The 10,275-nt window shown below is 43.3% G+C and overlaps 1 non-coding gene across 1 annotated transcript; it reads left to right on the top strand.

Moving 5' to 3' along the window:
• The first annotated feature begins 4,036 nt into the window (after positions 1–4,036).
• Positions 4,037–4,166, top strand: LOC112426177 (small nucleolar RNA SNORA61). The gene has a single exon (XR_003017467.2). It is a non-coding gene; the product is annotated as a small nucleolar RNA SNORA61 (small nucleolar RNA).
• Positions 4,167–10,275: the final 6,109 nt, after the last annotated feature.

The following is a 10,275-nucleotide window of genomic DNA, read 5'->3' as shown; positions in this document are numbered from 1 at the left end:
TTCTGATTAACATGACATCTATCTCATACTAATTCCTTCCCCAGAAGAGGAGATGAAGCTCTTGAGTGAAGTTTGCTGTTCTCCAGGTAAACACTATGATGTAAAATTAACTTAAATACAGATATAAAGTGAATACATTTTATATTACATAATAAGGGAGTAAGAGAAGAAAGAAAATGAAGGTATTTGCTTAAAATGTATACATATACACGAACATATAACAAAATGAGGAGGATATACTCATGTCAGTTACAGTCCTCATTTCCATAACTGGTCGTGTGATCATAGCTGGTATTGATCACTACCTTCTTCTACTACCCGTTCTGTATTCCATTTGCCTTCAGCAAGCACTTCAGCTGGTCGAGGTTTGTTACCTGGTGGAGTGGCACAAACCTTCATACCTGAAGGATCTGGGTCGTTCATAGTCCTGCCTGGATTGCACTGTTGTAGTTTTCCATCGACCTTAATCACAGGGTGTGGTAATACTAAGAGATACCCTAAGAGACCTCCTATATTCCATACATACTCTTCCTTACCTCCATTGTGGAGTGGAGGTCCAATTTCCCCTTTGGAAGTCTGGACCAGTCACCCCAACCAATACAGTAACTCCCTTCTTGGCCTATTGACTCAGAGGCATAAAGAGCCCAAAGAGTCTGGGTGGCAGTCTTAGCTTCAAGTTCAACTGAATCATTGTTGTGTCTCTTAATGGAAGCATTCCTCCCTCCAGAACTAAGACCTCTAGGCCAGCAGAGCATAAAATTGCAGGAACAGGAAGCAAAAATTTTGCTAGTGGGTCACTAGGGTAATGGCAAGTGGTGTCATTTCTATTTCCACCCCTTGATTCCTGGACCCTTGAATCTTGGCCCTCGGAGAAACAGCACCATATATTGGATGCTGATTCAGAGCACATATAGCCTCCTGAATGGGCTTGCCCTGGCATCACAAGGCATTGCCACCTAGCTGGAGTGATAACTGAGACTTCAAAAGCATCCAGCTGCTTCAGGATGGTGGGGAATGTGATAAGACCAGTGAATTCCATGAGCATGGGTTCATTGTCACACTTCTTTTGCTGCAAATTGAGTTCCTTGATCAGAAGCAATGCTCTATAGAATACCATGATGGTGGAGGCATTCTGTAAGTCCACAGATGGTAGTTTTGGCAAAGCATTGCATGCAAAGAAAACAAATCTGTATCCAAAGTAAATATCTCTTCTAGTGAGGACAGAACACTGCCCCTTCCACAGTGGAAGTGATTCAGTGGTAATCAATTTGCCACCAGGTAGCTGGCTGACATCTTTTCTTTTCTTTTTTTTTTCTTTTCTTTTCTTTTCTCTTCTATTTTCTTTTCTTTTCTTTTCTCTTTTCTTTTCTTTCTTTCCTTTCTTTTTTTCTTCTTTTGAGATGGGGTCTCATTCTGTCACTCAGGCTGGAGTACAGTGGTGTGATCATGGCTCACTGCAACTTCTGCCTCCCAGGCTCAAGCAATCCTCTCACCTTAGCCTCCCAAGTAGCTGGGACCACAGGCGTGGTCACCATGCCTGGCTAATATTTTGTATTTTTGGTAAGGAAAGGTCTTGCCATGTTGGCCAGCCTGGTCTTGAATTCCTGACCTCAAGTGATCTTCTTACCTCGGCCTCCCAAAGTGCTGGATTACAGATGTGAGGCACCATGTCCAGCCTCCTTGACCGGTTTTCATCCAGCCAATTCCTCCTCGTTTTTGGGAATCAAGTTAGTTGTCATCACCACCAGGAAGCCTTCCCTGACTACCCAGATAGGCACTTAGTATGTGCCATGCTCTATGCTAGACACTGGGGATCCAAAGATAAATAAGTCACACTTCAGAGCCTAGAAGTGCTCCCAGTCTAAAGGATAGAGCAGTGTGGTAAGTGCTGTGATGGAGGTATGCACAGGTGCATGGGAACACTGAGGAAGGGCTCCCAGCCCAGATGAAGTAGGGAAGGGACCCAGAGGAAGTGACACATCAGCTGAGCTAGGCAACGGAGGAAGCAGGGAGGGGGAGAATGTTCCAGACCAAGACTTCGTGGTAAGAGCAATTGTAATACATCTGGGCAACTGCAAGTGGTTCAACATGAACTAAATAGAAAAGGAAGAAGTGATAAGAGATAAGTTTTACCCGTAAGCAGGGACAAGATGACAAAGGGTCAAGCTATGAACTTTGTCATTCAAAAGACTTTGGGCTTTATCCTGAAGACATTAGGAAGCTCCTTAAGGACTTTAAATGGGGGAAGATGGGATCACATCTATTTTAAATGATAACTTGCATTGGGCAGAATAAATGAGAGAGAGCAAGGCAGGAGGCAAGGACTCATGTGGAAGGTTATATGTGAAATGACCCTGGCCTGAAATAAGATGATAGTGGTGGGATTAGGTGGGGAGAAGTGGGAATATTCAGGAGACATCAAGGAGCTAGAATTGCCAGAGCAGAAAAGAAAACCATACAGGTTTCTAACTTTGGCACTTGGAAAAAGTGTAGTATTTTTGTCAAAATAGGGAACACTGGAGAGATCAGGTTTGGGGGAAAATATTTGTTTTGGGCAAGTTGAGTTTGAGGTTCTCTGGGATGTTTAGATGAGGTACCCAGTAGGCAGCTTGCTATGCAAATCTAGAGTTCATAAAAGCCATTTGAATTTCATGACCATTAGGATGGCTACTATTTTTTTTTTTTTTTTAACACACAGAAAATAACAAGTGTTGGTAAGGATGTGTTGAAAGTGGAACTCTTGTGCACCATTGGTGGAAAGGTAAAATGTTGTAGCCTCTGTGAAAACAGTATGGTGGTTCCTTAAAAAAATTAAAAATAAAATTATGATTTTGTCCACCAATTTCACTTCTGGGTATATGCCCAAAAGAATTGAAAGTAGAGTCTCAACGAGATATTTTTTTCACCCATGTTTATAGAAGCACTATTCACAACAGCCAAAAGGTAGAAGCAACAAGAGGTCTACCAATGGATCAATAGATAAACAAAATGTGTGTGTGTGTGTGTGTGTGTATATATATACACATATATATATATATATATACACACACACACTAGAATATTATGTAGCCATGAAAAGAAGGAAATTATGATACATACTATAGCATGGATGAACCTCAAAGACATTATGCTAAGTGAAATAAGCCAGTCACAAAAAGATACATACTGTATGAGTCCACTTACATGAGGTACTGCTACTTTTTGTCCTTGAGTTAGAGAATAATCTAACTTATAGGGACAAAAAGTAGAATGGTGATTGTGGGGAAGGGTAGGGAAGGGGAAAATGGGGAGTTATTGTTTAATGGGTGATGTGGTTTGGCTGTGTCCCCACCCAAAACTCATCTTGAATTGTAGCTCCAATAATTCCTACATGTTGTGGGAGGGACCTGGTGGGAAATAAATGAATACCATAGTATTCTGTGGTAGTGAATGAGTCTCATGAGATCTGATGGTTTTATGAGGGGTTTCCCCTTTTACTTGGCTCTCATTCTCTCTTGCCTGCTGCCATGTAAGACATGGCTTTGCTCCTCCTTCACCTTCCACCATGATCGTGAGGCCTCCCCAGCCATGTTGAACTGTGAGTCCATTACCAGTCTTGGGTATGTCTTTATTAGCAGCATGAGAACATACTATTACAATGGGTATAGAGTTTCAGTGTTGCAATATGAAAAGGGTTCTGGAGATGGATGGTGGCACTGGTTATACAACAACATGAATGTACTTAATGCCACTGAAGTGTATACTTAAACATGGTTATGATTTTTAAAAACCAAAAAATGGTTATGATGTTGTCTTAGTTCATTTTCCATTACTTATAACAAAATACCTCAAACTGGGTAAATTATAAGAAATGAAATTTATTTCTTACAGTTTTGGAGGCTTTGAAGTCCAAGGTTGAGGGGATGAATCTAGTGAGAGCCTTCTTGCTGGGGGTGCTCTCTGCGGAGTCCTGAGGTGGTGCAGGGCATTGCATGTAGAGCAGGCCAAGTGTGCTAGTTCAGATCTCTCTTCCTCCTCTTTAAGCCACCAATCTCTGATCCTCTGGTTCCTTTTCCCATTGGATCTGAATGCTGGTCTTGGTGGTTGTAAAAGGAGGAAAAGTAACACTGAAGGTGGCTTCGCAGTCTTGTAGTCTGGCATATCGTTTCCACAATGGTTTGAAATAATAATAATAATAATAATAATAATGCCATAGTTCCATTCCTGTGATAACCCATTAATCCATGAATTAGCTCCCCATGACCTAATCACCTCTTAAAGGCCCCACCTCTCAATACTGCCACACTGGGGAATAAATTCTGACATGAATTTTGAAGGGGACAAACATTCAAACCATAGCAGATGGTAAACTTCATGTTGTGTGTATTTTACCATAATTTCTTGAAAAAGCCATTAGAGCCACCAGTCTTAATTTGGAAATCTTTAGACTGTATAGGTGACAACTAAAGTCATGGTCTCATAGAAAGCGAGAACAGTAGAGGAAAACTACTAGTTGTGGGGTTGGCAGAGTAAAAGGAAGGTGCAAGGGGGCCTGTGATATCAGAAGGAAAACAGGAAGGAGTGGTAGCATCGAAATGGATGAAGGAGAGCTCATCTTAGGGTCAGAAGCTATGTTGGAACCGAACTGTCGATTCCCTCCTGGGCAGGGGTCGCCGCGAAGGACCACCGACACAAGATTCACAGCAGAGAGTTATTTATTACTAGCGCGCTAGGGTCCCAAGCTCTAAGTTGGCCCTGGGACCCAGAGTGCTTGTTTCAGGTTGTTTATATAGGCAAACACAAGTTCAAACACAGCTTAAGGCGCGAAATTCAAACAAAGCTTTAGGCGCGTGGTAATTGGGTCTAGCTATGGCCTGAGCAAGGTGTTTTGTTCTAATTGGTTAGAGCAGGACCTTATGAGGTTTTTTTCTTGGAGTTGCTGATTCCGGGAACTTCGAGGCAGGGTGGGACCCCCGGAATTGGCAGGGTGGGACCCCATGGGGTTGTTTCCCGGAATTGGCAGGGTGGGACCCTATCAGGGTGGGACCCTATCGAGGCAGGGTGGGACCCTATCCAGAGCCACCTGGTGTTAATTTTTTCTATGTGAGGCCTAGTTTCTAAGTTTTATGAGGCCTAGTTTCAGCTACAGACACATCAAGAATGAGAAGGACTAAGAGGAATCCTGTATTTAGCAACAGAGAGAGTGTTTATGACCTAGGTGGGGGCAGCCTCAGGGGAGAGGTGGGGTAGAATTCAGATTGCAATGGGGTGAGGAGTGTGTGAACTGAGGAAGTAGGGAAGAGTGCAGCATCCTGGAAGCTTGTTTATGACAGAGGGAGAGAGAAGATGGTGATAAAGACAGATGCAGCCGGCTATCCTAAGTTGATGACAAGATCACTAGCTTTGCAATTTGCCCCAGTGTCATGCTCACTCAAGCATCCTTTTGGATATATACATATTCCAACGCCCACATGAACATCTAGCCCACCAGACAGAGTAATGACTTGAGGAATCGGCATTCTAGTTGATACACTTTCCCTCAAAAGTTTGGTTAGCTCAAGGTTAGATCTGACAAGATCAAGTTTTTGAAAGTGGAAAGCTCAAGACACTGAACTGTTTGGAGATCCCCACATGCCCACACTGCACCTCTCTTCTATGTCTTTCTTAAACCGTCCTCCCTCCATGAAATGTCATCCCTCAGACACACACAACTTGTTTTGTTTTATTTTCAAAATTTTTTGTAGAGACGGGGTCTTCCTATGTTGTCCAGGCTGGCCTTGAACTCTTGGGCTCAAGCAATCCTCCCGCCTTGGCCTCCCAGAGTACTGAGATTACAGGCATGAGCCACTGCACCTGGCCACAATTTGTTTTATTCTTACACATTCTTTGAGGCTCAGTTTAGTTTCGCTCCTGTTTCCCTCACTGAACAGCTTCTTGTTTCTTGCTCCCAGCATATGTGTAGATGGTCAGTAAGTGCTTATGGAATTAATGAGTAGATGGCAAAGAAGGATGATGTTGAAAATGCTTAATTAATAACAGAACAAAAAAATCCATTCTTTAATGAGCAGTATTTATTGAACATTTGCCAGGCGCACACCAGGTATGACCGGTGTACAAAAAGATAGGGACCCTCTCCTTAAAGAGCATACCCATGGGAGCTCTTTTATCACACCTTTCATGGTTGAAGGAGAATGGTAGTTACATTTGGCCTCTGTGCTCTCCAAATTATTTGTTCATACTTGAGGCTGGCACATTGTGTACAATAAATCTTTGTTGAACAGATGAATGAGCCTTTATTATAGAACTTATAATATGATTTTTTAGTTTTTGTGTGTGATTTTCTCCTCCACATCATGAGCTCTTGGAAGCCAGGAACTATGCCTTACTCATGTTTGTTAACAGAATCTAGCACAGAGCTTTGTACATAATAAGTGCCAAAAATGTTTATTGACTAAAAGAATGAATTTCTAATAGAGGTAACAGCAATGCATACACAACCACACATACATGTAATTTACATTCTCTTTTTCCCCCAATTTTTTTTTTTTTTTTTTTTTTTGCATAGGAAGCCAGGTGAAAAATCCATTTCTTGTTACTGGTTTTTAATGGGCCTGAACGTTTCTGCGGTCATCCTCCGCAGATTGCTCTGGCTGTGGCAAACAGACTCTCATTGCATCAATTGAGGTTGTGAAGGATCTGGAAGGAAGCACATCAGTTGGGGACTTGGTGTCCTTGGTCCTCATAAAGCCTGTGACTGTGATGACACATAGCATTTATTTGAAAGGGCAGGTGCTGGTTGATAGACAACACAGCTTTTCACCTGGGGCGTGGGAATGTGGGAAGTTTAGCTGAAGCTGCCCCGCTGAACTCTGTGCTTAACTTTATTAAATTCTCCAATGAATATATTAAATTTACCAATATGTACACAAACAGGAGATACCCAGGGGATGACTAGTCTAGATTTCCCCTCCTCTAGCCCTCTTATACAGCAACAAACAAACAAACAAACAAACAAACAAACAAACAAAAACTTCTCTGCCCCTTTCCATGTTTGTCCTGCCTGCAGGGGAAATGGGTTTGTCTAAGCAAGGAAGAGGTTTTCCAGCAGGGTTAAGAGGGAAGGATAAACATTTTAAATTTTGTTCCCCTTTAGCAATGGAATGCACTTGTCAAAGAACAGAAGACACACTCTCAGAGCTGCAGGAGATACCATTTCAGAAGTTGTGGATGTTGCCACAGGGGCTGCCATGGTGACTGTAAAACTGGTTGGATCAGAGCAAAGATGACAGCCCTTCCTGCCTGCTCCTTGGCCAGCTCAGCTCCCTGTGACCTTGTCCTCTGAGAAGCAGCCCTCCAGACTCCACACTTCCATGTTTTCCCCACCCTGGGTAGAAGCACTAATAGCTCATGATTCTTACTTCAGTGCATGTTCTTACTGCTCCTCTGCTTTGATGGGTAACATCAAGCAGATAGTCCAAGGTCAGCCAGAGAGGGAATGCCCTGGGTGACAGTTCTTTCTCCTGGATCTTCCAGGGTTTGGCCTCAACTCCATAAACAGCGATGGGAAAGCCTCACACTTCTTGATCTGCAGCGGGATTTCTGTTGAACCAGCCTGATTTCTTTCCTGCTCGCTTCAGGGGGTAGGGGGTTGTCCGAAAGCATATTCTGTTTTTCCCAAGGAAACGAGCTGGCTTCCTCTCCAGCTATTTTTCTGCTCTTCATTATTTGTAAATTTCAACTCTCCGGCCTCCAGCTACACAAATTTACAAACTATTATTAGTAGCTATGTGGAAACTTCATATTTGAAATGTTTTCTGATAAAAGAATGGGGACATTCTTTGTTAAAAAATTATTTCAGAAATACTTAGCTCATTTCTCCCTATTCTAGCTGTTTTCGTCTTTGTTTCCCAGCTCACTGCCAGATGCAGTCTTTTCACAGCTTTGCAAAACTGCTGTTTAACTTGACACAGTGTTAACAGTTATTAATCTAGGTGGTGGGAATATAGGTTTTAGTTACGGTATTATTTAGACTTTTCTGTAGCTTTTATATTTATCAGAAAAGAGCAACCATACAATAAATGGCTTTTTGTCCTCTTTTCACAGAGTTCTGTTGGTGGTTCTGTTGCTATCTCAGTTCCCAAGCTGTTAGCAGGACCACGCTGTTTCCTTTGTGTACAACAAGATCTCAGTGTTCCAGGGCGGTGTTTCTCCCACCTAACAGCCCAGACTTGCCAACCATTCTTGCTGGATTAGGAAATGAACCATTGATCCTAAAGATTAGAAAACAAAATAAGGAGATATAGGGTCCCCAAGGACCTCTCTATTTAACTCTACCTTGGATTACTAGCTTTGTTCCAACAACTTTGCTTCAGTTCCCAGAGAAAATAACCAGGCTCTTGAGGTGGACTGACCCCACTAAAGCCGCTGGGGCGGTCTGGACCAAAACGCCACATCATATGACATTTGAGGGAGTTGAAGGTACAGGAGGAAGGTGTTGATTCCAGAGCTTCACGTTTTATCTGGACTTGGTTACACCCTTGTTTGCCATCTTTTAGCAAACAAACTGCATCCCCGTATGCGCTTTCAGCGTCTGCATTTGGAACAGCAGTTCTCAAGCTCGTGTGTGTATCAGAATCACCCAGAGAACTTGTTAAAATGCAGATTTGTGGAAACTACACCCATAGTTTCTGATTCAGTAATAATGGGATGAGGCCTGAGACTTTGCATTTCTTTTTTCTTTTCCTTCCTTCCTTCTTCTTTCCTTCTTCTTTCTCTCCTTCCTTTCTTCCTTTCTTTCTTTCTTCCTTTCTTTTCTTTCTTCCTTTCCTTTCCCCTTTTCTCTCCCCTCCCCTCCCCTCCCCTCCCTTCCCCTTCCCTTCCCTTTTTTCTTTTCTTTTCTGACAGAGTTTCACTCTTGTTGCCCAGGCTGGAGTGCAGTGGCGCAATCTCGGCTCGCTGCAACCTCTGCCTTCCAGGTTCAAGCAATTCTCCCTCAGCTCCCAACTAGCTGGAATTACAGGCGTGTGCCACCACGCCCAGCTAATTTTTGTATTTTTGGTACAGACAGGGTTTCACCATGTTGGTCAGGCTGGTCTCGAACTCCTGACCTTAGGTGATCCATGCACAAGCCCAAAGTGCTGGGATTACAGGCGTGAGCCACCTCGCCCAGCTCAGGCTTTGCATTTCTAACAAGTTCCCAGGGGACACTGATGCCGCTGACTGGGGACAACAGTTTAAGAACCACTGATTTAGGAGATAGGACTGGTGATTGTATCTTACCTGTGGGCAGGGGTGAAAATAAAGGTCAAGAGAGGAAGAGATGTGATGTTTTATACAGTTCTGTGAGTTGTCTTTTTTTTTTCGAAGACAAGTTTGCTGTCTGTCACCCAGGCTGGAGTGCAGTGGCTTGATCATAACTCACTGCAGCCTGGAATTCCTGGGCTCAAGGGATCCTCCTGCCTCAGCTGCCTCAGTAGCAACTGGTCTCAAACCCTTAGGCTCAAGCATTCCTCCCACCTCAGCCTCCCCAAGTGCTGAAATTACAGGCATCAGCCACCACACCTGGCCCAGTTTTATGTTTTTATATATGCTTATAACTTAGCAGTACATGATTTCCATTACTCCGTGCTCCAGTAGCTGTGGGAGAGAGAGGCACTGTTTGGGAAGGGGCACATCAGTGTGTATCCCAACCCAGAAGCTATATTCTCTGCTCTTATAGTGACACTGTCCATGCCCTGGTTGGAAATCAACTTGAAATTTACATCTCTAGATTTTTTTTTTAATTTACTAATATGTATCTCAAAATTTCACAGCACAACTCGTGTTCAAAGCCATGTTTTGGGGTGTCCTAATTCTACCTACCCATCTCACTTGCTGTTCCCATGGCAGCTGTGCCCTACCAACTGGTTGAGTGTCTGGTTGTCACCTGTCCATGACACCCTCCCAGCCCATGCAGGACCGCTCTCTGGGGGCTCTGCAGCAAGCCTCGATGCACTGTGGACCAGCTGGCTGTGTCCCAGGAGTTCTTAGGGACCTGGCTGTCTCCTGATGTGATTTAAAGTTTGAGTTATTGGTGACATTAATGGAACTGCTCAGGAAGTGGAAAATCCCCAATATATATGTTCTGTGCCCTTTTAGAGAAAAGGAAGAGCTTAGGGGTGGGGAGGAGTATTCTTTGATTTCATTGCCTAGTACATTTCCCAAAATGATCCCCAATTCTAACATTTAGGCCTGGGAGGAAAATTCCCAAATAAGTTGTAATGATCTGAAATCTTAGCCAGCGGGAGCAGAGGGAAA

Source organism: Macaca nemestrina, chromosome 1, assembly GCF_043159975.1.
Source record: "Macaca nemestrina isolate mMacNem1 chromosome 1, mMacNem.hap1, whole genome shotgun sequence".
Classification (NCBI taxonomy): Eukaryota; Metazoa; Chordata; class Mammalia; order Primates; family Cercopithecidae; genus Macaca; species Macaca nemestrina.
The sequence above is the reverse complement of the archived record's forward strand: the minus strand, read 5'-3'. Positions and strand labels throughout refer to the sequence as shown.